The sequence below is a fragment of the Ambystoma mexicanum genome, chromosome 4q (genome assembly GCF_040938575.1).
Source record: "Ambystoma mexicanum isolate Mex_15411 chromosome 4q, UKY_AmexF1_1, whole genome shotgun sequence".
In the NCBI taxonomy this organism is placed as follows: Eukaryota; Metazoa; Chordata; class Amphibia; order Caudata; family Ambystomatidae; genus Ambystoma; species Ambystoma mexicanum.
The window spans coordinates 27,457,732-27,484,900 of record NC_090928.1 but is presented as its reverse complement, the minus strand read 5'-3'; the positions used below and the strand labels follow the sequence as shown (position 1 = coordinate 27,484,900).

Below are 27,169 nucleotides of genomic sequence, written 5' to 3'. Positions count from 1 at the left end.
CCAAACATGAAATGAAAAGCATGTGCAAAAGATGAGTGAATGAAAATTATAACCAATCCAAAAAAAATCGAAAGAAGAACAGTCCAAACTCTCCCTCCACCAACGCAAATCCAAAGGAAATGTAAAAAGAGAAAATCCATTGCTTCATGTCCATAAGGAAAAAAAATCAAATTAATCCATGATCAAACTATTCAAAATCCATTGTCCAAAAGAAAATTCCATGATTCCATGTGCAAAATCAAAACAACATATCAAATCAATCCATTGTTCAACTATGTAAAGGGTCCATGAGCCCAACCAAACAAATGAAACCTACCTAAGAAACTACCTAAAAATAGAACTATATACAAATGTGTGTGGCATTGTCCATTGACCACAAATAAAAGGAAAAGGAAAAGGAAAAGGAAATCTAACTCTAAAAACTATTTACAATGGCAGCGGGCTAGTCCGATGGCTAACTTGCCGATTTCCCGGGCCAGGGCATCATCAAACTCCTGCTGGATGTCCCGGAGGCGGTCTTCTTCCATGGCCCTGAGGGTTTGCAGGGATGATGACATGTGGACCTCAAGGTCCCTGCGAATTGCCTCAAGGCACTCAGCCCGCCTCAGAGCCCTACGCATGGAGTTCTCCGCCCTGACCATTGTGAGCCGTTCCTCTTCTGCCCGCTGCCGCTCCGCATCTCTAGCATGGCCTAACCGCTGCCACACAGAAGACACTTCCAGTCCTGGGTCCTCCTGCACTCTGGCCGATGCCTGCCCCTCCGATGTTGAAGGCCCCGAGCCATCATGGCTCACACCTTGTTGCTGCTGCTGCTGTGCCTCTGCCTGTGCCCTGGCTCTTGCTGCCTGCACATCCTCCTCCGGCTGGGGTGCAGTTGTTGAGGTGGCCACCCCTGCTTGACGTCCGACTCCCGACTGTGGCAAGGATGTGTCCTCCACTAGCCTGGCCGCAGGGTCAGAGACAGCTCCACAGGGTACCCAGGTGATACATGGGTGGGAAGATGGCATGGAGGACGACTGGCGTGTAGGGTGTTGAGGTGAGGAGGGGGTCGCAAGAAGGTCCAGCACACGGAGGAATCCAGCACTGGTGACCCGTCCCAGCAGGTCAACGAGGTGAAAGAGGCACCGGAGATGACGTGCAGTCTCTTCTCGAAAAGACTGCACGTCAACTCGCATGCCCCGTTGACGCAACGCTATCCCAGCCAGGACAGGCTCAACACAGTCCCGTATAGCCACGTCCGCAGGGAGAGGAAGGCCAGTTGTTGTGAGCTCATCCCCTCCCTAAAAACGGGTCTGGACGTAGGCATTCCTGCTGGTGCTAGATGATGCTGTGACAGGATCATGGACAGGATTGCACACAGGCACCTCTGTGGCGGCCTGTGCTGCCACCGGTCCCTGGTCCTGCACTTGTGTATAGGTGAGTTACAAATGCCATATCATATCACCACAAGCACCAGTGGAATCCCCACCTCCAGACCCCGTGTGTGTCCCTTCCACGGCCTCCTCCTCCTCCAAACCCCCACCCAACCTGGATGACTCCATGCCATCTTCCTCCGTTGGACCCTGTGGGGTCTCAGCTGCCCCTGGGACGCAGCACCAGACTCCTCACTCCAAGACGAGATGACAATCGGGGAGGGGAGCCGGGCGTTGCGTCTCTGGCTGGTGGTGCGATCCCTGCCACTGTGCTCCACAGCACCCTCTCCGCCCTCTTCATCAGTCGACGCTGCAGACAGGGAGAGATAAAACACAGGCATCAGGGCACAGTACATTGGAGTGATACACACATGACAGTTGTACATGAGTGGCATTGTCAAACTTCAGACACGGCATCACACTCCACGACATACATGTCATTTTAACTCACACTTATGAGCATTTCCACAGCAATATTGCACCAGGCAGCACCATCCATACACATACACCAGCATGTACAGCCAAAGGTGAGCCTGACATCACATGAAACACTGGGAGTGCACTAGACATGCACACACACCACCACACTTACATGCATGTGTACATCTCCTCCAACTGTCACAGTGATGAGATCGCCATACATGTCACATCTGACATTCAGCCTTCTACATATCAGTGTCACGTGCATCCATGTTGCATCACAGTTGCACACTTGTCAAATACACATACATGCACATGTACACAGTGCAGATACATGCATTATGAACCACCATCCATGCCACAACCATGCCAATGTACATACACAGAAATTCAAACATGTGTGCTCCCACACCTGCATTTGCCCAGCATACTTACCAACACATACACCATCAATGTGTCTCACACCTGAGAGGACTCAAATGTGGCAGCCTCACGCCCATGTTCATACACATCCCTACATGGCCCTACAAAAACACAAGTGCAACCTGCACACTACTGGCACACCACGACACGCACAGCGTCCAATCACCATGCATGTACACTTACCGCTCAACTCCAGATGGGTCTGCCTCTCAAGGATCTGGACGTAGAGCGCTGGGCATATGCATTCCAGGACCCTCATTTGGTGGTCTGACAGCTGGCCCCGGCGCCCATTGGCATCCACTGCCTTCAAGAGGTGCCGGGCCTTGTTGAGGGTCCTGGACCTGAAGTCCTCCCAGCGCTTCTTGACATGATGTAAGTCGCGCACTGCCACCCCCTCCACGTTGATGACAGTCACGATGTCCATCCAGATCCTGGTCCGTCCTTCATAGTCGGCGCACAAACTTCCAAAGAGGGCATCATACTGCCCCAGGACTTGCTCCACCAAGACACCAACTTCCCTTGCATTGAAGCTGGTGGCCCTCTGCCTCTCTGGCTGGGGGTTGCCAGTGGTCTCAGATGGTGTTGTGCCCGGCATGGCAACCCCAGAGCAGGAGTGGGTGGGCAACTGGGTCCTGGGGCTGAGCTGTGGAGCGATGGAATCCCAGTCGGGAGTCTTTGGTTCCAGCAGGGGTGGTCACAGCAACTGCACCCCTGGCTGACGTGCAGGCAGCAAATGGCAGGGCACATGGGCAGCAGGCAGTCAGGCAGCAGCAGATGGCAGGTGGGAGTGTGCTTGAGGCTCTGGGGGGCAATAATTCGGCCTTCTGGGCAGGAGCGTGGTCTTCCGTGTGTTTTCGCATGGCCAGCTTGATATGGAGTGATTTGGCACATGAAAAAATTGCACGTCAGCGTGTAATTGGAGGAAAGGCCCTTAGCGCGTAAGCACGTCAGCACACGTACGCGTTTTCATTGGACCAAAAGCCCTTAGCGCGTAAGCGCTGCTCTGACGTTACGCACGTGGGCGTTTCCCTCGTGACGTGGGAATAGTGGTTCAGCGCGCGTGAAAAAACTGCACGTCCGCATGTGACTGCGTGTAATTCAAGGAAAGGGCCTAACTGCGAAAGTGATGTGACACGCGCGGGCGTGAGCGGGGCCAGCAGTTCGCTGTGCGTGCCTTTCGTGGAGACCGACGTGTGTAGCTGCTTCGCGTTGTTTCGCGCGCCATCACATCTTCACAGCGATCGAGGACGTATCTCTTCTTTTGGGGGGGGTATTGGCTACGCGTGTTTTTCATTATCACACTAGTCAGATGGTGAGTCGCGCACGCTATTTTTCCCACTGCGGGTGCCCCTGTGTATCGCACCCGTTTTCGAGGTCATAGTAGCCTGCGTGTGCCACGCGTATGTGTTTTTTGTGTTACTGGGTGCCACCGCGTACTGCGGGAGGTTGTTTCCATGCACGTAGGCTGCTGGGTTGCGTGCACGGTTTTACTGCAGTTTTGGGGTACCTGAGCGTAGCGTGACCCGTCAATACATCACCGGGGTCACATACAGCCTTGCAGGTGCAGGGGAGCTGTTAACATCTTGCATCCCACCCCCTTCACCCCAATTGCCCAGGTCAATTGTGGTGTACACCTCCCATTGGCACTACTCCCTCTGTGCCGGCTCTACTCCATCTGTGCCATGGTTGGGAGGCCACCAAAGTTGACGGGCCCCTCAGCTGGGTGTATTCCTCATGGCGGGCGTGGTCAGGGACATGGCCGGGGTGACCAGGGAGTCGGGGGACTCCAGTGTGTCCAGGGTGGCCGCAGAGGGGGAAGAGGCAGGGGTGCGCCACTTGAGCACAATGTTGTGCCATGTGTCGGTGCAGTCATGCCACCACCCCATGTGGTTCTGGGAGATGCAGCTTTTGCATCTGGCACTGGTGCCCGTGTGACCCGGCAGTCCATTTCATCGACTGCCACGGGCCCAAGGGTAGTGGTAGCTGCAGCTGCAGCTGTGGACACCACCACCCAGGCTAGGGTCTGGCAGCGCAGGCTACGTTGGCAATTGAAGAGCCCTTAGAAGATTTCCAACAGGCCCGGAGGGAAACCGTAGGGGCCCGCAGGGCTGCCCTGACCAAGACACGTGTCCCTGGGGCAGTAATGTCATCTGCTGCCCCGAACAGCCGGGTGTAGCAGATGCAGCCAGCAACACCCCGGTTATGAGTCTGCCAACCAGGACAGTTGCGGTCAATGACCGTGCCACAGCAGATGTTGATGCGGAGGGTCCATTAGAGGGCACCCAGCTGCCACTGACACAAGTCAGCCCTTTGGTCATCCCTCCACCTTCCACTCCCTTGGCTCAATTCACCGGTCCCACTGGCCATACTGATCAGGGTGGCATCAGCCAGCCAGGGTCTGCGCCACAATCCAAGAGGAGGAAGGTTGCAACTGCAGCACAGGCTGGGACCCCACACACAGCCACGACCTCCTGCACGTCGAGGAAGAAGCCTTTCTGCAACCAGGAACTGAACTTCCTTGTGGGCTATGTGCAGGACCACAGCCGTGACATGCTAGTGGGTGCTAATTGTCAGACTACGCTGCCCACCGTGATACCCACTGGAAGCAAGTTGCGGAACATGTGAGTGCATTCGCCCATGAGGTGCGCATGGCGCAAGAGTGCAAAAAGCGTTGGAATGACCTCAAATGCAGCGCTAAGGCTAAGCATGCCTCAAATTGCAACTTGACTCTGGTGACTGGCGGTGGGCCTGCACCGGAGGAGGAAGACCTCACTCCACATGAGTCACTCGTTGCGTTCATGCCATCTGAAGGAGTGGGAGAGATGCCGGACTTTGATGCCCAGTCCAGTGATTGTTGATGCGTGTTTGTCGAGGACGTGTGTGTTTTACTAGTGTGATGTGTTGTGCATGACTGCCACTACATGTCACGTGTACATGGTTATAATGTGCGAGTAATGCAATGCTTCCCTGATGCATGTCTACTCTGCTGGATGGTGGACATGTGGTGCAGACGGGGACTGTCCAGATCACCACTTTTGCACCCTAGTCACATGCTGGTTACCAGTATGCCCCTCCGGCCCATGTTCCAGCTCACTGGCACTTCTGCATGTAGCGTGGGGTGACCTTCCTCTCAGCCCAGGAACTATACATAGCATGACTTACGTCCATGTGTCCTCTGCCTGCAAGGGGGTAGCCAATGTAGGCATGCTCCCTTGCCCCTCAACCCCCTGCTCTGCACCCCAATTCCATCTTAGCACTGGTCTGCTACAATATTGCGCTTGGTTACTTCCCTGGTCATGCCTCCTGTGTACATTCTAACATCCAGCAGCCAATCTGCCAGACATATCAATTGAGGTACATCCTTAGTACTTGATGCATGGTATCTCACTTGGACTGTGCAGAGGTCAGAAGCCCCGCAGGGACAGGAGTGCCCATTCATGCTCCATGTGCATTTCACGCATGCCCATATGTGTCTATGACTGGATGATCACTGTTAGACAAGACCATGATGACCCAAATTGCATGGCATTTCATCTGCCTTCCCATGTCAACTCTGGCTCAGTACTGCGTTGCACACATGTTTAGGGTCTGACAATCTGTGTGGGTCACAGGCCTCAGCCTGTTTAATGGACAATTACTTTGTCCAACTGGTGTAGTGTCTTCTTCACACGTAGGTGGACTCCAGAGGTTTCATCATGTGTCCTGCTTACTGTCCCATCATCATTTGCAGTGTTGTCACTTGACTCACATGAAGCTGTTGATGCTAGTCAACACTATCTGTCAATACACAGGTCTATAGTAAGCCTTTTGATACCATGCTAGGCATCCCTGCTTTTGCACTTGGGTGGAGGGGTGCTTTGCTTGTAGATATGCTACCAATTGAATGCACATTGCACGTGATGCCTGAAGTTGACCTTGCACTGCCTTCACATTTTCTGACACACACCATGAAGTCCTTGTACATGTAGGTAGTGAGTGACATACATATTTGCTGCACTGCATAGACCCACTTCAATGCAAACTGCCACCTTTCAACAGCTCGGAGCAATTTCAAGTTGACCCAGCATGCATGCCAGGTTCTATTTTGTGTGTCACATGTCTACCTGATGTGTTTGGTGTCGGTGTGTGTGTGTTGTGTGCTTCTAACATATGTAGTGACCTTTTTTCTCTATATTTTTCAGATGATGACGCAATGGAGCTGGAGGATGGTGTTGTCATGCCAGGCACAGGGTTGTTATCACTACATCAACCCAGCACAAGTGGGGGTAGTGGGGTGGTAGGCCACGAAAACCCCCAAGTGCTACAGTACATCTTGTCCCTGGCTGCCTATGAGTCCAGCCCTGAAGAGCACTCTGACGACAATGTCGAGTTGGATGAGCATCAGGTCCATATGTCAGGGGTGAGTGATTCTGATGTGGACACTCCTCTGTCTGCGACACCTGCACTGAGGGGTCAGGCAGTCTTGGAACCTCCGCCCATGGTGGATCGGGACGCAGGGTCACCCTCCACACCAGTCACTGATGTGCCTGGGACATCACGTTGACGGGGGCATGTAGTCGTGCAGCCGCGAGCGGTGCCAACACAATGAGGACACCCGGTCCTTGGGTCCCGCAGGGGTGAAGCCCAGCAACGTGGTCGCCGCGCGCAACCACAGTATACTGAGTGGGAGCAAGACATGACTGCCAATTCTGAACGGCAGGGGGCATCAATGGAGAACATCGCTGAGAGCATGGAGCGTGTGGCCCAATCTGTGCTCCCCCCTGCTAGGCAGGTGCTTCTCCAGCAGCAGGCAGCACGGTCCATGGCCAGCTCGCTCAGGCGGGGCATGGCGGCCTCAGACAGGGCACGCCACGCTGAAATGTCATCTCTGCGTCAAGCAATTGCTGCTCACGCAGAGGCACACATGAAGGCCTGAGGGAGGAGCATGCTTCCCTCAGATCCACTCTGGGTGTCCTTCTGATGTCCCAGAGGGAGCGGGCAGAGGAGAGGTTTGCACAGCTTGAGCGTACCATCTCGGCTGAGCTACATGCTTGCCGGGAGGTGCAGCGGTTGTCAAGCCAGGCCTTGCAGGAGGAACTCTGTGTTACATGTGCTACCTTGCAAGAGGAAGCACGTGTATCACAGGAGGTTCTGCATGCAGACCTACATGTCATCACCACATAGAACCAGGCTCACCCGTCCGGCAGACCTGCTGCCGACGAGGGGCAAGCTGCGGCTAGGTGTGGTCATGCTCCTGTGCCACGTCCTCCTTTCCAGGAAGAGCCAGACTCGGACGACAATCTATCTCCCACGTAGGTCGGGCTGTGCAGGCGTTGAGCCCATGGAGGTTTTTTTTTTTCCTCAGCATCATCGCATTTGGGTGTTGAGCAGCACCCTGTACCTCCCCCCTCCTTGGTGCCCCCACCCCTCCAGGGTTGTATGTGGCCATTTTTAATTTTTCTTTTAGTTTAGTTAGTTAAGTTTCTGTTTGATAGTTAGCTTAAATAGGTAAAGTAGGTTTTTCATAGTTAGTGTAATTAGTTAATATAGTTTACAAATGCTAGTCTATTGTGCTTTCATGTGACGGTGTGGTGCTTTGTGGCTTTTGAAAGCATCCACTGGCTGTTCTAGTTGGGCCCTTGTCTTGTGTATGTGTTTGCTGCTTAGGGTCCTTGACTCACATATGCCACTCCTGCTTCCCTTATCCATGGGCTCGCAAGGATGGTTCGGTGTAATAGCCTATTACAAAAGGGCAATGGACTGTCATATCTGTGGCATGTCTGCTGCTGTGGAACTTGTGTTAACACCCCTAGTGGGGATGATTGGGGTGTAATTGTCCACTGTTCTTCTTTTGCTAGATGGGGTATTTAATGATTCATGTGTATATTCATTGCTATGCATTGTGTAGTATGTTTCTTATCTTTAATGAACATGTGCTTGTTGCAAATCATGCCGTAGATAGTGTGTTCCACACTGTTGCTGTGAAAGATGGACTGATGGTGTGATTTCTGATGTACGTCTCTGACATGGTCCAGTCATGTAATGCCTGAAGAGACACACACAGATGAATATTAAGCAGTAATCATGTGTTTCATGCACTTTCTGCAGGGGGATGAGCCTCAAGACCACCTTTGCCATCAGACATGGGCCATTGGACGTCTGGAATCAGGACACGTTTGGTGCTGCCGACATGCGCATGTGTGTGCAAGCAGAGGCACAGGGATTGCGATCATACATCCAAAAATTGTTGACATGTTTCAAGGGACTTCAGGCAAGGTAAGCAACACAGAGGGGTCACAACACAGCAAACCTTCCACCTGGCCAGTTGAACATGCATGCTTTGTAGCAGCACTGACGGTGAACTTGGAAAAATATTGGTGTAGAAGCGCACAATACAGTTCAGATATGTTAGTAGACTGATGGCTAGTTGATGTGAAATTTGTCTGGGGCACCTGCAGGGGCAGTGGCACATACCCTCCGGACCACCATGGTCCATTGAGGCACTTTTATTAGCTATGTAGCGTTTCAAGACATGGAATGAAGCAGCTCACAGGGACAGACAGCAAGGGACAGACTCGGGTGCAGTGCATTTCATTTCCAAGTAGAAATTGATACATGCACTGGCTACTTTATTTTGGTCATGGTGGTACAGGACTTGTTCTGAAGTCAGACCTTGCTATATGCGTCTGTCTGCTTACACAGGGAACATTGCATGTTGTGTGAATCGTGACACATTGCTGTTCCATTTGCCGTGCACCCACCGGTGCCTGACTTACTGCATTGACTGTGTATGAACCATCAGAGGGGTAATGTTACGTATGGGTATGAAGCATCGACACAAGTTTGTCTGTTTGTAGTGTATTATGTTACTTTAGGGCATATTTGGTGGTGTGTTTGTGTGTTTTAGGCATGCACAGATTATTAACGGTGGCTCTCTTTGCAGCATTGAAATGCTCCTGTTACCGGACCTGAGAGTGCGCAGGAAGGAGGCCAGCACTCACCCCAGAGATAAGTTTCTCTTTGACTTACATTTGAGTAACTTGGTGCTATGTGCATGTGAACAAGTTTGATCTAATTGTGTATGTGTTAATGTATGTACTACATTTTGGTGCATTCCCTACTTTCCCGTGTCAATCCTACTCCCCTCTCCTGCCCCTCATTCTGGTTATCCAGTATGCCAATGCCTGTCCCGACTGCATATCCCTGACCCTCCTTCCCCACCAGGGTCTCAGAGGCCTGTGTGAGTTAGACCTTGCGGGCACCCAGACCACGGTGGGGGTAGATGTTTCGTACCACTCCTGCGCCTGTACACGGGAGCTGTGACACTAGACATCCGTTCGTGGTGCATCATTCTATGTTATGTGCCACACATGGTTCAGATCCTGTTGTGACATTGTTTTACTTTGCAACCTTGGTTGTTAACATCATTGTGGTAGTACTTGGCCTTTGTGGCGTACTGCTACTTCAAGTCATCTACTGGAGGCTGTTCTGGTTTGTTTTACTGCCTGCAGGCTATTTGCTTGGCTTCTGTGTTGTCCTGCTTTGAGTTCTGTTGGATTTTGTGCTTTTGCAAATCTAGGTAGAGTCACACAAGGTGGGAGATGGTGACAAAGGGGAAGGGTGATCCTGTGGCCAGGTGGAATTCAAGGATGTCGGATGAATAACCCAGATGCAGTTGTTCAGTGGGTCGTGGTGATTTGTGAGGGAGGGGGGGTGTTTTTTTGTTGATAGTTGCCTTGCCCTGCAGTGTGATGGGCACCCTGAAATTGTAATTGTGCTTTCCTATTTACATGATGTATTCTTCTGATCAATGCCTGTTCATGTGTTGTGTTTACCTTTCAGGTGTGAGGGGATAGTTGTGATTTTACATGCTGGGGTATACACATAGTGAATGTTCACATGTGATATGTAGAGGACACTGATGGTCACTTGATTTCACATGCATATGTTGAGTGCATGTCCCTACTGACCCACACACTCACACTATGATCCACTACATGTACAACCACCCTTCCATGTCCACGTGTACACACTGTTTGCCTTCTGGTGCCCACTGTGTCCCTGCAGCACATGTTCTATGACCATTTGTGGATCCTGTACATGCCTATTTTGTTTTTTTAATGTAGTTTGTCACTTAGATGTGATGCTCAGGGTGTGCATCACACACAATGGCTGTTCACTGTGCTGTGCGCTGAGCAGTGTGTTGCAGGGGGTGGACACGGCACACAGTAGCTACAGTGTTGATTTTGCAATGCACATTGTGCATGTGGACATGCATTCATTGTTATCTTTAAAATAGAACTTTTGGAATGCATTTGGGTATGACTTATTTTTGGTGGGAGGTTGTTGGTCAGTCATTTCATCTGATTCCATGTCAGGCATAATTATCTGATGCCCATTTACATTTTCCACATGGCAATGTGTACCTTTTTGGTACTGTGTTGGTGTATGGCTATTGCTTGCCATGTCATGTTGTGGTTGGAGAGGGTTTGAGTGACATACCAGTGATAGTCATGTCCTGTTTTGCAGGTCTGTGTGATTCACACCTTGCATGTGTGCCTTTTGGTCACACAGGATTGCTCGTGTTTAAGTAGTTAGGGATGCACACAATGTGGCAATTCCATGGCAACAATCTCAGGGTGGTAAGGTTGTGACAGTTGACTGTCTCTTTGTCATCATCGATTGTCACCTGGTATGTGCCAGGCCTGTGTGCACTCCGCAGGGTTGGGAGTTTAGGTGAAAAATCTGGCCACAAGCTGGGTCCGGGCTTCCTCGCCACGTGCCCTTTCCCCTCCCATGGGCAGCGCCTGTGCCTGTGGTTGGGGATGTGGGGGCACCACCATGTCCACCGGTACGCCCTGCCGTGTTGCAACATTGTGCAGGCACATGCTGCCACAATGATCCTGCACACTACTGGGGGTGCATAGAGTAGCTGCCCGCCAGAGCGGTCAAGGGAGCGGAAGCGTGACTTGAGCACTCCGAATGTGCGCTCCACTATGGCCCTGGTTCCAATATGGGCCGCATTGTATCTTACCTGGTGTGATGTGATGGGGTTCCGGATTGGCATCATCATGTGGTTGCTCAGAGGGTAGGCACTGTCCCCTGGAGAGGTGATAATGGTTGTGATTATTGGGGTTTGTGTATTTGTGTGTGTGTGTGACATGCATGCATGTTCACAGGCATTTGTACTCACCTAGGAGCCATGTGTCGCCATGCTGCCCAGCTTCCAGGGCCCGGCTCAGGGCGGACATTCTGTATATGAAACTGTCATGGGTGGAGCCAGGGTAGTTTGCATAGACAGAGGTGATGATTCCCTTTGCATCGCATACCACCTGTACATTGATGGAATGCCAGTGCTTGCCGTTTCGGTAGATGTGCTCAGTGGCCCTAGGTGGACGTAGGGCCACATGTGTGCAATCTATGGCACCGAGCACTTTGGGGAAGTGTGCCACCCTGTAAAAGTCCTGGACAACGGCCTGCCTTTCTGCGGGTGTTCTGGGCATGTATATGTGCCTGCGGACTGAGAGGCGTGCTGTCATGATTGCCAATACCTGGTGTAGGCAGCGTGACTGCGTGGCCTGGAGACCCCCCCAATATGGCAGTGTGTCCGCTGAAAAGACCCAGTGGCCAAAAAATGCAGGACATTGAGCACCTTCTCCAAGGGGCTCAATGCTTGGGAGCAGAGGGTGGGGGATGTAAGGTCATCTTCCCACTCCCTGACCAGGTCTAGGATGATATACGGGGTGGAAACCTATACCTGCCGTAGACCTGGTCGTCGGGCATCCCAAAAAGGCTTGTCCGTGGTGAAAAAATGCGTGCCCTGGCTATTCTCCTCCTCCTACGGTGTCCCACGATCAGTGCTGCGACAAATGGGGCATTCATCGTAGCTGTATATACGTGTTCAGTTACGCCTTCTTTTTCACGCGTTATTCCCCATTCCACGTTTTACGCCCACTGTTCCGCCCACTTTTGTTGTGTGCGCTGCGCTATGTGCGCTAAGCGCACGCTGTTTGGAGACATGTGCGCCAGCGTGCGCCATGCACGGATTTAGCACACAACCAGTGGGAAAGTAGCGCAGCGCCTTCCTTGAATCGCACACGTGCACGTGCGCTTGCTTTCTCCCGCTTGCGCCTCCTTGCACCTGCTTGCGCTGGGATTTTCGGTGCACATTTGTTCCATGAATCGGCCCCCAAATATGTAGCCCCAGAGAAACCTTGAGCATTCATGGCAATGCCTGACATAGGGTATCTCCCTTCCCTAATACAAGACCTAGTTGCCCCCACTTCTACCAGAAAAGAGAAAGTTTTGTCACCTATGGTAGGAATTGGACATCCGTGGTGGAGACCACTGAGGATTCTTCAAATGTGGCAGATGTAGCATGTGCAGACCTGTGCACTCTGAGTGTTATATTTTTAATTGTAATAATGGAATGACAATTAAGATCAATGACTTCATCACTTGTCGTACTAAATATGTGGTGCACGCAATTACTTGTATCTGTTGAAGACTGTACATAGGAAGTACCATGCGTGAACTACGTGTCAGAATAAGAGATCATCTATCTAACTTCAGTAATCAAGACAAGAGACTACCATTAGCCATTCATTGGCAGGAATTACATCAGGTGGGGGATACATCTGCCGGTAGTATAAGACTTATCGGCAGCGTTCGATCTGCGAGATCACAAAATACTGCTGGACAGATTGCGCCTTGTGGGTGGCCTTTCTGGAAATGCCATTAGCTGGCTAAAATCATTCTTGGGGTGACTCATCATCAGACATAGAAAACATTCTCTGTGGAGTTCCTCAGGGGGCCTGCTTATCCCACCTGCTTTTTAATATATACATTGTCCCCTTATGTAGGAAATTGGAAGAACTTGGTTTCTTTTTTACAAATTACGCTGATGACTTCCAACTCCTAGTGGACCTGAGCGGAAACCACGAAATAGACCAAAGCAAGTTAAGCACAGTCTATTAGTGTATACAAATTGGATGTCACATAACTGGCTTTGTTTAAATGCCACAAAGATGGAACTTATGATTTATGGCTCCCAACATTCCAGAGAGAGCCTGCACCAAAAATTTGAAAACTTTAATATTGAAGGTGGCCAGATAAAAGTGGCACCTGAAGTAAAAACACTATGTACCTACATGGAGGCAAGCTTGGACGTAGGGGCCCATGTAGAAGGAATCGTAAGAAGTACAAATTACCAATTAAAAGTTTTAAGGCAAGTAGTTCCAGCTAGTTACCAAAGAAAACCAGACTAAATTAGTTAGAGCCATAATACTCCCTCGATTGGACTACTGCAATGCTTTACTGAGTGGAGCCAACAAAGAAAACATCAAGAAATTGCAGAAAGTTCAAAATGCGGCTATCCGAGTTGTTCATCAACTGGGTCGAAATGAACACATCTCCACAGCACGCACGCAGCTGCATTGGTTCCCAGTATCCACACGAATATCCTTTAAAGTCTTGACAGTCTGCCATAAATGCATCTTTGGAATCACCCCCAATACCATAAAGAAAAGGTAAGTACCCACAAGCCAAACAGAAATCTTCGATCGGCTCAGGCTTCCTACCTTAAAGTTGACCGAATAAAAATAGCCTGGGGAAACGGTTTGTGAGGTTCAAAGAATCTACCTTTGGCCTAGCCCCGCGTGGGCTGCCATTTGTGGAACTGCAACTCTACATGGGGGGTGGACCACTCTGATATAGCAAGTATATTTTAGGGCAGTTGTGCACTGTGTTACTGCCAAATTGCTATGCTAGGGACACACATACAAACCCAAACACCAAATATAGACACAAGATGAAATAACGTAAGACAGAAAGAAAACACATTGGGCCTCATTACGACCCAGGCGGTAAGTTACCGCCTGGGTCGTACCTTTACCACCATGGCGTAAACTATGTTTACGCCATGGTGGTTGGCGGGTTTACCGCCCCATTCCGAGGTCGGCGGGACGGTAAGTCCCCAATCCCCATTTACCCTTCCCCATTCCCATTTTTGCCCCATAGGGCATAATGGGAGTGGGGAAGGCGTTAATTAGGCCACCGTAAATTACGGTGGCGTAATTAACAACATGGTCCCTTAGCGCCATGGATTTTAACACCTGCTAAAAGCAGGTGTTAAATCCGCCATGGCGCTAAGGGACCTCGGAATCAGGCGGTAAGGGTCGGCGCTGTTTACGCTGCCGTAAACCCCTTACTGCCTGAGTCTTAATGAGGCCCATTAATCGATTCAACAATAAACACACATTTATTCATGCATAACAAGGCATGGTAAATCAGTACTAGCAAAGCAAATTTATAACCCTTTCTACATGGGTTCTAACTATAATGCAAATTCTGTAACCTACAATTGCCAGTTCTACTGGCCTCTATGCATAGCAACCGATAACGTCAGCATCTCTCATTCCCATCACCACACAATGACACTCTCTATGTGTGTGCCTATCTCCCCTTCTGCCAGTATGTCAACACAACCCTTCTCTAGTGTGTGCAAATCTCAACAACAACACATCTTCCCACTCAATAGGCTTTTACTCCCCTGTGTGTGTGTGTGTGAAAATCTTCCCAGGCAGCCTCACTGCTCTCTCCTCTCCAGCTCCCTCTGCCAGCCCTGCACAGGGCCTCTCAGTGGTCTGGTCTCCTGCCAACATTCTGCCAGATCGATCGCGAACTCTGCTCTCATCTGCTCTCCCTGAATCCGTCTCTCTGCCAATCCCTAAACTGGTTCTCATCCCAAAAGCTTCCGATCTCCCAAGCTGGTCTGCCAAGCTGCATGCCACAACCTCATCCCCAACGATGTAATCTGTTGACATTCTTGGATACACACTCTATAATAACAAGGCGCTTAACAAGTGAAATAACATAACATAACATCTGATATTAAATTCATTGCTGTGCAAAAAGTCAGGTGCAATAGTGGAGGGGTGACCATAAATTTCTCTTAAGGCAAATGGAATCTAGGATGATCTGTAGATTCAGATGTACCACCGTTGGCCTCAACCAAGAACATGCAATGAATGTGTTTCTCTAGTTAGGACTAAATAGTATTCATCCTTAACTGTTTTGCACCTGTTTCCCTAACATTGAGCTGTGGATTATCATGGGTATTACATTTGTTTTCTGAACATTGAGCTGTAGGTTATCAATTTATATTGTTTGGTCATTGAGTATACAACACCACTGCAATGCATTACAATAGGGGCTCCATGCATCTGGACTGTCTGTATCAAATATGGTCTTGACTACAAACATTATGGGAAAATTGGAACCCTTACATTTTATTCAGTATCTTGATTAACAAGGGTTACCTTTTTGAGGCATAGAGCGCAATCAGACAGTTGCCAATGACAGTATACTTTAAAGACTTAATTACAACCAATAGGTACTTAGCTTTTATGATGACAAGCTAATTCTATATGGTGCAATAACAATCTTAATTACTTTCAGTCCACTGGAGAGACTATGTGCCATTATGAAGATTTGGTTACAGAACAGACAACATGGAGAAACTAATGGTTTCAGCAGCACGATATCACTCATCGCGACTCCCCATGTTTACATTGGGACGTGATGACATTGCACGCCGCTAACGTGTGACATCACTACGCCACTATTTATGAAGGTTTAAAATGGCGGGCGTTCTAACACAAGTGCGCTTCGTGAGTGATTCCCTACAGGACACTCCATGTTTTTAATCCAAGGATCTACCTTCCATGTGCAAGGTAGTGTATGGCCTCCATCCACACTGGTATCCTCACTATGGAATTTGAGATTGTCCATTTATGGACATGTAGATATGGAGCTAATCAGATCATATTTTTTCAAAGAGAGACAAATCTTTCATCATTGAATTATGGGACCATTGTAACTGTAAGAAGAATTTTAGGAGACACTTTACTCCTCAAGGGGTGAGTTTTATCACGAATCTATATATTTTGGGATTTGGGTAACATTGGAGGTAGTATAAGATCTACTTAAGTTTATGAATAACATGAACAGTGAGAAGGTAATGACGCCACATAAAGTTTTTCAGACAAGTACGATATATTGCACCTTTCAACAGGGTCATCGCAAGCACTGAACTTCACTTATTTTAGGTGAGTTATACTTTTTGGAATTAAGGATAGAACATTTTGAACAACATATATACAATTTAATTCATTACACATATAGGGCCTCATTATGAGTATGCCGGTCCGGTAATAACGGTGCAGTAAGCTACTGGCACCGTTGTTACCGGACCGGCATATTCCGAGTTCTGTGAGCAGGTGCCTTTCCGCCTGCCAGGTCTGACCTGGCAGGCGGAAAGGCACCCGCTTGCAGACCTTGACGGATGCACGGGCACTGTTATTAGCAGTGCCCGTGCATCCGTCCTTCCCATTGAGTCCTATGGGACTCGAATGGGAATGGGGAGTAATTTTTCCGGTGCCTGGAGTGGGGAATTACCGGGACCACCGGGGCTGTAATGCCCCGGTAATTCCCCATTGCCAGGCACCGGAAAAAATCCACAACTCCGGCGGCAGCCTGCCATTTTTACCGGCACGGCTACCGTCAGGGTTGTAATGACCCCCACAGTCTTTTAGTATGATATTAGAACTATTACTCAATAAGGCACGATATAAAAAGGCATGATTCAAACTTATGAAGGGAATCTACATCATGACTAATAGTTTCTTCCGCTGGAATTGATAGAATGAATTAACAGACGGTGCAGATGCATAGCCTCTCTTAAGCTTTATGTACTTTTATTAAGAAACTCACAATTGGTGCAAGGTGTTTGAGGCCCACACAATGGGATGCATGAAACACATTAATGTGGATAGAATGTGTGCAGACTACAGAAATATGCAGAAAGCTGTTTTACTTTATTCTATCTGTGTATTTTGCTCTTGTTTTCTAAGACAATATTGTTTTCTTTATTTTGTAAAACAAGAAATGTTCTTGTCTATATTTGTACGCTCCTTGATCCTCTACCAACCATAATGATGTAATTTTGGTATGTCTGATTCATTATTTTCACTGTGGTGCATGAAATAGAATTGGGTTTATTGCCATTTGTTAGCCTTGACAAGGACCAGTGCTAGAAACATGTGTTGGCTGTGACATTTTGTGAAGATTTTTCAATGTTCAAGTTTTGAGGACTTTGTATAGTAACATAAGATGTTATCATGAAGTGGTTGTAACCATTGTTCAACACTTGAGGACTCATTGGGCCTCATTATAAGGTTGCCAGTCCGGTAACAACGGTACCGATGACCTTACCGGTACCGTTGTAACCGGACCGGCAAACTACAAGCTCTGCTCGCGGGTGCCTTGCCGCCCGCAAGGTCTGACCTTGCGGCTGTTCCGGCACTGTGAGCAGACCATGTCGGATGCACCGGCACCATTCACGAATGGTGCCGGTGCATCCGGCCTCCCCATTCCCATTGAGTCCAATGGGACTCATGGGAATGGGGACTAATATTTACTGGCGCCCGGGAATGGGCAATTCCCGGGCGCAAGTACCGCCAGGGTCATAACGAGGCCTATTGTGTTAACAGTTTGTGACAATTACATATAGAATGGACAGTGCAGGCCCATGCCAAACTTTTTATCTGCAAAATATCAGCCAAATCTGTCATGCAAGACAAAAGTTATTAGAAATGATTGGAATTTTGGGATGGGGGGCGCTGTTGAGCATAAAAAAGTATGGCTGCCTGAGTGAGAGCTTCCTTCTGGGAGGAATCCTAATCATTAATATCTGCAGTGGTACAACGAATTCTCCCTGAGAAATCTGTCAGCTACCTACTGTAGCCCTTCTCCAGCAGCTGTACAAATGCCCAGCTGAAGGAACATACGGTGGCAGAGATATCACCGGCCTGGGAGGGCTGGGAGTCCTTCTCACTCTGATCCGAACCTCGCATCCAGGGTGGGCAGCCTCCAGCCAGCGCGAATGCCGTGGCGTTGAAAACCTGCTGGGGCGAGGGGCGGCTGCTGCCCTATCCTATGTGGCTTGTTGCCGTGGAGGGAAAGTGGTGACCGAGGCTTGCAGAGGTCTCTATCCTGCGAACGGATCCTCGCTCGAGCTGCTCCGATGTCCTCCTCGGGCCATGGCCTGCAAGCTGTGACCTTGGCGCCGGCACGCAGGGGCTGTTTTGCATCGGCCCGGCACACACATTCCAACAGCCCCCTCAGTGGGGCTAGGACTTGGTGCCTCCATCCATTCCTCTGGGCTGGGGCGCCCCGGGCTGGTGTGCTGATCGAGTGCCTGCATGGGACCATGGAGGAGAACGTTGCCGGCAGCTCCTGAGAGGTGGGTGGATGCTGGCTGGTGATTGCGGTCAGACGGCGGTGAGTACTCTGAGCCCTATACCCATACGCCACACACTGGACTATGGCCCCCTGCGGGGGCGCATACTCCGCTCTGACTCCACTCGAGGGGGGTGCTGTAGAGGCCCCGCTGTTACACCCCCACTCGTGATTGCCGCAGCACAGCGGCCGGCCTGTCTCCCTCCCGGCTGTGATCGGTGTGCCGTTGGCTGTACCGCGGTGCAGGGAGCCTCTAACTACTGCCACAATTCAACGGTCACGCTGGCCTCTTTGCCCTCACGTGGCCACGACTGGACTCCACGTCCCAATGTGCACCTGGAGGGCTGCAGCGGCACATATTGACAGCAAGCCCCGCTCTTGCTTTTAACTACCATCTAACTCCCGAGGGCTAGCATTACCACCTGGCACCCTGCTATACATGGGGGAGCACAGTCCATTTGGATACAGTGTAGGCCGTCCCGAGCAGACATCACTGTTGGTACTGCTGACCTACTCCAATAGAACTTAATACTGCGCTGACTCTCTCCTAAGATTCACAACCAATGCTGCAACATCCTGCCTGGCTCCCTTAGCCCCTCTTCATCATCGCACAACCCCATCTGCCTAATACAGACTGGCCCTCAGAGCAGATGTGACCTTAAGTCTGTACACTGTGTATTGTATAATCAATGCTGTCACTTCACAAGGACAATAGTGTGGGACCACCTCGTCACTCAGTGCCAATCAGTGGGTAGACACTCCCAAACTGGATTGTCCCTCATACACATCCACGCTATTTGCTCCCCCAATGGACCAGGGTGACTACAACCACACAATCAATTGAGGTAGACCTACTGGAGTATCACTTAATCATCTTCCCAACACTTTGTCAACTGGAGCCTGCCCTGCACATCTCTTCCACATCAAATAAGGGAGGTCACAACCGGATTGGACTTGGTCTATGCTACACCTCTCAGCCTTGGAGAGCACTTCTGCCCATCCCTGAAGTATTTGTGTTCCTTGAATTCACTTACAGGACACTCGGCAGGGTGTCTGGACTTCCGGCTAGGGTCTGTCTGGACCTCCGGCTAGGGTCTGCTTCTTAAAGACCCCTCAGTACTGAGCCCAGGTCTGCCTACCACATTTGATCATTTGTCTGATATACTGCCGCATTGCGATCTATGCCAGTTGTCCTCACTGTGCATTGATCCCCACATTAGGCGGGCATCCTGACCCTGTTCAGTGACTACCAGCCCCTGTGCACTGTACGGTTGTCCTCTGGGGACTCCACTGAGACCATGACAAAAGGAACTAGCAAAAAACAGAGCTCCATCAACATGTTTGTGAAGGTGCCACCAAAATCTCCTGAGCCCGCTTCTGAGCCTGAGCCCACCACATCATCACCCCCCTGAGTCCACCGAATCTCAGAAGATGATGCACTACATGCGGGAAGTGTTCACTGCCCTACTCTACAAATTTGACGACATGAACGGGACCTTTTCATCGATCAAAGCCCACATGGAAAAAACTGATAGCCGGGTCACGGAGGTGTGGAGGCAAGGGTGTGTGCAGCTGAGGATGACATTGTTGCCCTCCGAGCTGAAGAGACCACGCTCTCCAGACAGGTGCTGGACGTTAGCAAGAAGAAAGAACACCTTGAATCGCGCTCGCAGCGCAACAACCTCCGCATCATCGGGGTCCCAGAGGACAAAATTGACAGCCCCATGGAAGACTATATTGAACACACCTTGCTCATGCTATTGGATTCCCCAAAACTCTCCCCACAGTTCGCAATAGAGAGGGCCCACCTTGCCCTGGCTGCAAAACCTATGCCGGGTTCACTGCCTCAGCCTATCATTGCCAGAGTTTTTAACTACCGAGATCGAGACTCCCTTCTCCGGGCAGCAAGAGCTAAAGGGGAACTCTTCCTTGGCTCCTCAAGAATCCACCTGTATCCTGACTTTTCTGTATCTGTCCAGCAGCTACGTAAGACCTTCCTGGCTGCTAAGAAGAGAATATGGGACCTGGGGGTCAAATACTCGATGCTATACTCCACCAAGCTCAGGATTGAGCACTCAAGTCAAGTCTCCTTCTTCACTATCCCAGAAGAGGGATCCAAATTCATCGACAGACATTTCCCAAGATGACAACATCCGCCTTGACAGCCAAGATCATGCTGCTTTGTTCATCTGGAATTTTGTACCAATACCTAGTGTGTACCAGAGCTTTTTGTCACTAGACCCTTTAGCCTACCACCCACTCCGGGCTAACTGATTATTTCTCTGATCAGCTCTGTCACTATGCTTCTTCTCCTCGATTCACATCTCATTCATGCTATGTACCACTAAAATGCCTATTTTTTTCCTGTCTCTGAAGCATTGCCGCACATGGCCAGCACAGAGTCCCCCAGGCGATGTTGCCGTTGTTTTTGGTTTTGTTAGGACTGTTCTGGGTTTTCACCACTCTGATTGGGAGAGGGCTGCGGGTGGGGCTGGCGGGAGGGGTGTTATGTTGAAAATTGCTTGACATGCAACAAAGAATTAGAGTACACAAATGTGTCCAGTCTTACACATACGGACCAGAGACCCGTCTACGTTTTTCCTGAACCTGGGTCCCAGCCTCTGAGCCAACAATCTGTATCATTCATATCTCCTGCCTATCCCGATGGCTGACAACAACCTTACCTTTATGAGTTGGAATATTAGGGGACTGGGTAATCACGTAAAATTGCGTAAATTGCAGCTGTATGTCGAACAGTACAGTGTGAAATTGCTTTTTTGCAGGAAACCCATGCTCGAACTGCGGATTGTGAGAGTTTTGCTAAATCATGGGGCCCACAGAGATACTATACTGATTACTCTACCCAGAATCGCGGTGTCATTATCCTTATACACAAAAGCATTAACTTACAGCATAAGGGAGTTCATGTGGACCCCCTTGGTCGCTATGTCCTACTGTGTGGCACTCTACTCAACAGTGAAGTTGTGCTTCTTAACATCTATGGCCCCAACAGAGACGACCCTGAATTTTATGCACATCTGACTTCCCTCCTTTCCGGATTCACCCTTGTGCCAATCTTTTGGGCTGGAGACTTTAACACTATCTTAGATGTAAATCTAGACATATCGGGCTCCAAGCCCCGTCAACTTTCCAGGGCAGCTAGGGCCATTATCGATGCTCAGGCGGAGCTGATGGTCTCGGACTGTTGCATCCGGATTCTCGAGCATACTCCTTCTATCTTTCGGTACATGATTCGCACTCAAGGATTGACAGATGGCTTGTATTGGATATACTCATTAGAACCGTCACACACATGACAATTCTCCCAAGAACATTCTCCAACCACTCCCCGGTAACTATTTCACTCGGGTGGGATATTGACCACAAAAGGACCCAATGATGGAAACTGAAAGCACATTCCCCCTTGGACACTGTTTTTGAGAAGGAGCTAGAGACCGCCAAAAATGACTTTTTTAGACTAAACACAGGTTCAGTCCGCTCACAAGCTATCCTTTGTGAATCATTTAAAGTCTACATAAGGGGCATAGCAATCTCTAAAGAGTCTGGGATCCTCAGAGTGATCCGGTCATATCTAGAAGAGTGAATCTCTACTCTCCTTCCTTGAGACCCAATATGCCGCTTCAGAGTCTCCCGATACCCTTTCCGATATCGGCATACAACTAGACACATTCCGCATCCATGCAGAAAGGGAAAGGTAATGACTCTCCACTGTGCTTGCAGATTGGGTGAGGGGGAGCATCCCGGCCGTGTATTGGCTAGGCTCCTCTGCCAGGAGACCAGCTCACCCCACTTCCCGGCAATAGAAAGGCCCAAAGGCACCCTGGCCCTGACATCACAAGCTATTAATACAGAATTCCACCTATTCTACGAATCCCTTTATTCTAATGTTGACAGTATTCATATGGCTGAAGTCGACGCATACTTAGACAGCCTCCCACTCTCCGTCCTTTCCTCTCAGACTAGGGAATGTCTCGATATACCAATTACTGTTGAAGACATATCTAAGGCCATTGACTCCCTGGCCTCAGGAAAAGCGTCTGGATCCGACGGCCTTCCGGTCGAATTTTACAAGGAATATAAATCCCTCCTGGTCCCCCAACTACATGCGCTGTGGCAAGAATCCTGTGAGGTGGGTGCTATTTCACCCTCCCTTCGGGAAGCTATAATCTCTGTGCTCCTTAAACCAGACAGACCCCCCACTCAGTGCGGCTCATACCGGCCCCTCTCCCTCATTAACTGTGATGTTAAGATCTTCACTAAGGTATTTTCCCTGAGAATGGCCCCGTACATGTCTTACATTATTCAACCAGACCAGACCGGGTTTATCCCTGGGCACTCCACCTCCCTCATTTTGCAGCGACTGTTCAATATTCTCAGCCGGATTGACTCAAATGTACAGGCAATGGCGGCCACCCTTGATATGCAAAAAGCTTTTGACTCTGTCTCCTGGAACTACACATGGTGAGTCCTGGGTCAGACTACTTTATTCTGATCCAATGGCCAGGGTCCGCACTGAGGACAGGTGCTCGACCCTCTTCCACGCAGCCAGGGGTACAAGGCAGGGCTGCCCCTTCTCTCCTCTGATTTTTGCAATAGCCATAGAGACCCTAGCTGATAGGATACGTCAAATACATGCCCACAGAGGTCTAAGACTGTCTGGCTCTCCTGAAATCATCTCCTTGTATGCTGACGACGCCCTTCTTTTCATCCGTACACCTGCAGTCAACCTTGCCCCTATTTTGGACGATGTCATTCACTTTGGCGAGATTTTGGGACTCAAAGTGAATTGCACTAAATCTACCCTTTTCCCACTTACTGAAGTTACGCTCCCCCTTCTGACCCCTTGGGCTTTACATGGTTGCAGACCGAGATCACTTATCTCGGAGTTCTGGTTGCTCGCCATCCTAAACTGCTGTATGCGGCCAACTTTGGAAACTACTTAACTACACTGACCAGGAAATGTACGAGCTGTGCTAAACTACCAATCTCCCTGGCGGGTAAAATCGGTATTCTAAAGATGATGGTGCTCCCCCAACTCTTATACAGGTTCCTTAACTTTCCCCTTTGGCCTGGTACTGATTTTTTTCAATCACTGACCCGCACAGTCAATGCTTTTCTCTGTCATTCCGGCACGGTCTGCCTTGAACTGGACACGTTATCTACCCGTTTTTCTTCTTACTGGTTTGACCTCACAAACCCTCTTCCGCATGCAAGGCTCAAGCACCTTGCGGTTGAGGGCCATGATATCCGTTCCTTAGTCCTCTCTCCACAACGTGTCCAGTTTGACCCTCTTGACCCTGTAGGCTCCACGTCACTGGCCGTGTCTAAACTATGGAAGCTGGCTAATGTCTCTCATCCCTTTCATGGCGACCTTCCTCTTTGGAACTTTTTCCCGGAGGCTCCCTGTATACCCCCGGCTGCAATGTGCCTCTGGGCCGGTACAGGTTTTGAAACTACCCTAGATGTCTTCGACCGGGGTAATTTCCTTGAATGACCAGATCTACCTGAATCCCTGCAGGGGAAGCCTTCCCTCTGGCTCCAATATACAGGCCTTTGCCGTTCACTTAAGAAAAGATACCCATACTTCCCTGCTATACCCCCAGGTGACCCCATACTCGCAAAACTCCTAAATATCACATCTTATAGGGGAAAGGTCTCCAGATGATATACTTTACTGCAGTCCAGTACTATTCCCCCCTTTGACAAACTCAGACGCGCCTGGGGCGAGGACCTGGAAGTTGAAATAACTGATCAACGCTGGGATCGTATGTGCTCCCGGATCCATGGCATATCGTTTAACTCACGCTTCAAACTGATCCAATTCAAAGTGCTCCATAGGTTCCATCATACCCCGATTAGATTACATCATATGTCAAATGACCATCCCCCCAGGTGCCCCAGATGCGGCTCTCAGGATGCACAATACATACATTTGTTGTGGTCTTGGCCACGTCTATCACAGTTTTGGGGAGAGGTTTGTACGACTATATCCAACATCCTGTGTTACACTATCGCCAGATCCCATTGACGTGCCTCTTCCGCGAACTCCCTGGTCTTGGCCGAGATTCCAGGAAACTGGTGGCTCTCTGCATGCTCATGGCGGTGCGTTGCATCCTGTTGTGCTGGCTCCGCCCCGGAGATCCCACACATGCCCAATGGCTCTGTGCTGTGACTTGGGCTTTGGACACGGAGGAGGCCTGGACAGGCCAGCAGCCACAGGTGTCGAGGCCCAGGAACATTTGGTCCCCATTCTGGTTGTACATATTCTCTATGTCCGCTGACACCGATGATGACCCTGATGAACTCTCCTTCCCCATCCCTACATCTACTTAAGGTAGTTGCATTGATTATTACTGCAATATGTGAGTATTAACTGCTGTACTGTTTGCTGGTCCTTCTGACTTTCTGTATGTACCAATGTCCATCTGTGAATGCTGATTGTATATTAGCCTATTATTATATTCTATGGAATGTGATACTCAACTATAGTGTGGCAACTGCCGCACTGTAATATATATTGTGGCAAATTCCAGGCTGTTGTAGCTGCTTCCGTAGGGGGAGCCACTTCATATGAGGCTAGGGAGGTGAGTCTGCTACCCGATAGTCCCCCTGATGGTGGTACTTAGCGGGTGGATCTAATGGGAGGGGAAGCCGCCTATGAGATCAGTGATGACTATTGTGGGAGAATGCAGTATCCGCGTAACGCCTACACCTCTCCTTCACCCCCACTCTCTCCACCCCTACCCTCCTATCCCATATACTGTTACAAGATGCAAGAAGTAGAAAGAACTAAGATGAGGAAGAATGGAAGTAGCTATCAAGGACCTCTAAGCCGCGAAACTGTGACGAAGAAGAGATGCGGCTACGCAGGGATCCATCAGAGGAACAAACGAGAACTGTCTAGTTTCCAATCACAGACCTTACTGGATATTGACATAAAAAGTGACAACAGACTCAACCGGAAAGGCGATCCTCCCTCAAGGAACCAAGAGCATGGCAGACATTGGCCGCGGAGCCCCAGAGTGGCAGATACAGGGAAGCTTGTGACCAACCAGAGGGCTGCAGCCAAGACCCTAAAGGTATTTGGGTGACTGTGCCTACGGTTGGGGGTCTCCAGAGGGGACAAGGAACCCTAAGGACAACAGTGCATGGAAAGTGGGGGAAAGAGAATAACCTCTACGGGGCATTGACAAGAATATTATTAAGACACTATACCAAAGGAGGATATGGCCAGGGTCCATTACAGGAGAAAGACATAGCACGTATCAAGGTTACCTATTCTTCTTTGTGACAGTACTTGGAGAGAAGGTGACCCAGCGCTGTCAACATCAGAAGAGGGTGTGAAGAGAACTGTGAGAGCAGTACTTGGCAGGGCAGTAAACCAAGTCTGCATATGAGAATAAAAGACTGAAGTAATGCATATGAACACAGAACTTGGCAGGCGAGTAAACAAAGTCTGTGTTTGAGACTAAATACCTTGTAAAGAAACGAACAAGTTCTGCCAACGAGGGTCAGGGACCCATCACAGTTTGGAGGAGTATCCAAACTACTTGTCTTCGTCACAGTGCCTGGTAAAGAAGAGAACCCAGTCTGCCAACCAGGATCAGGGATCCATCACAGTTTGGAGGAGTATCCAAACCACTCTTCCTCATCGCAGTACCTGGTCTGGTAGAGAAGGGAACCAGGTTTGCCAACCAGGGTCAGGGATCCGCCACAGTTTGGAGGAGTAGCCAAACACCTTTTCTTCTTCGCAGCACCTGTTCGCAAAGTGAGCCAGTTCTGCCAACCAGGGTCTTGTACCCACAGTAGATTGGAGGAGTAACCAAGTCACTCTTCTTCGTCGCAGTACCTGGTAGAGAGGTGAATCAGATCTGCTAACCGGGGTCTGGCACTCGTATATATAGAGCAGGGAAGAGAGACATTTCATCCACCCATTCAAACTGAGCATTGAGAACTTTCAAAGCCAGAGCTACCGTTTGTGCAGAGGAAGGGAACTGTTCCTCTAGATCAGGAAGATACCCCTTTGATTTAGTTTAGCATAGAGTGTGAGGGACAGAGCTAGGATTCGGAGATGGGACTAACGACGTTTGCTTTAGAGATCCTGACAAAGACATTAATATTTTTGTTGAGGCAGGGAAATCCCTCTTAGAGTTAAGGCAAGATAGGGTTTTCCATGTTCTCACATTAATAAAAGCCTTTATCAACCAAACCACAATGACCCCTCTGTGTTAGAGTCTTACTTCTGTACCCTTACACTATCTTTAATCTGAAGAGCACAAAGTACACAAATGGTTTGTAAAGAAAATATGCTGGACTTTGTGACATCGGCTGTACTTTCTGGGATGGCTACAAAGCAATAAGCACATATAAACATGAAACAACCTTTCTGTGCCTGAAGCCTCATAATGGATGGAGGAATGATACAGAAGTGGGCGTCGTTCTTGCTATTCAATAATGTGTACTTCTCAGGATAATTTCAGACCTCTCTGAAAGGTTAGTTAGACCCAATCTCAAGTCGTAAAGATACTTTATGATAACATCATGAAATATTTAATCGGGCCTAGGGTAAATAAGACACTAGAAGTACATCAAGAATTATTTTTTTCTAATATACA

At 49.4% G+C, this 27,169-nt stretch overlaps 1 protein-coding gene across 1 annotated transcript in view; it reads left to right on the top strand.

The window, feature by feature from the left end:
* Nucleotides 1-27,169, top strand: part of TMEM244 (transmembrane protein 244) — a 649,958-nt gene that overhangs the window by 430,955 nt on the left and 191,834 nt on the right. The gene's annotated exons all lie outside the window — the stretch shown is intronic.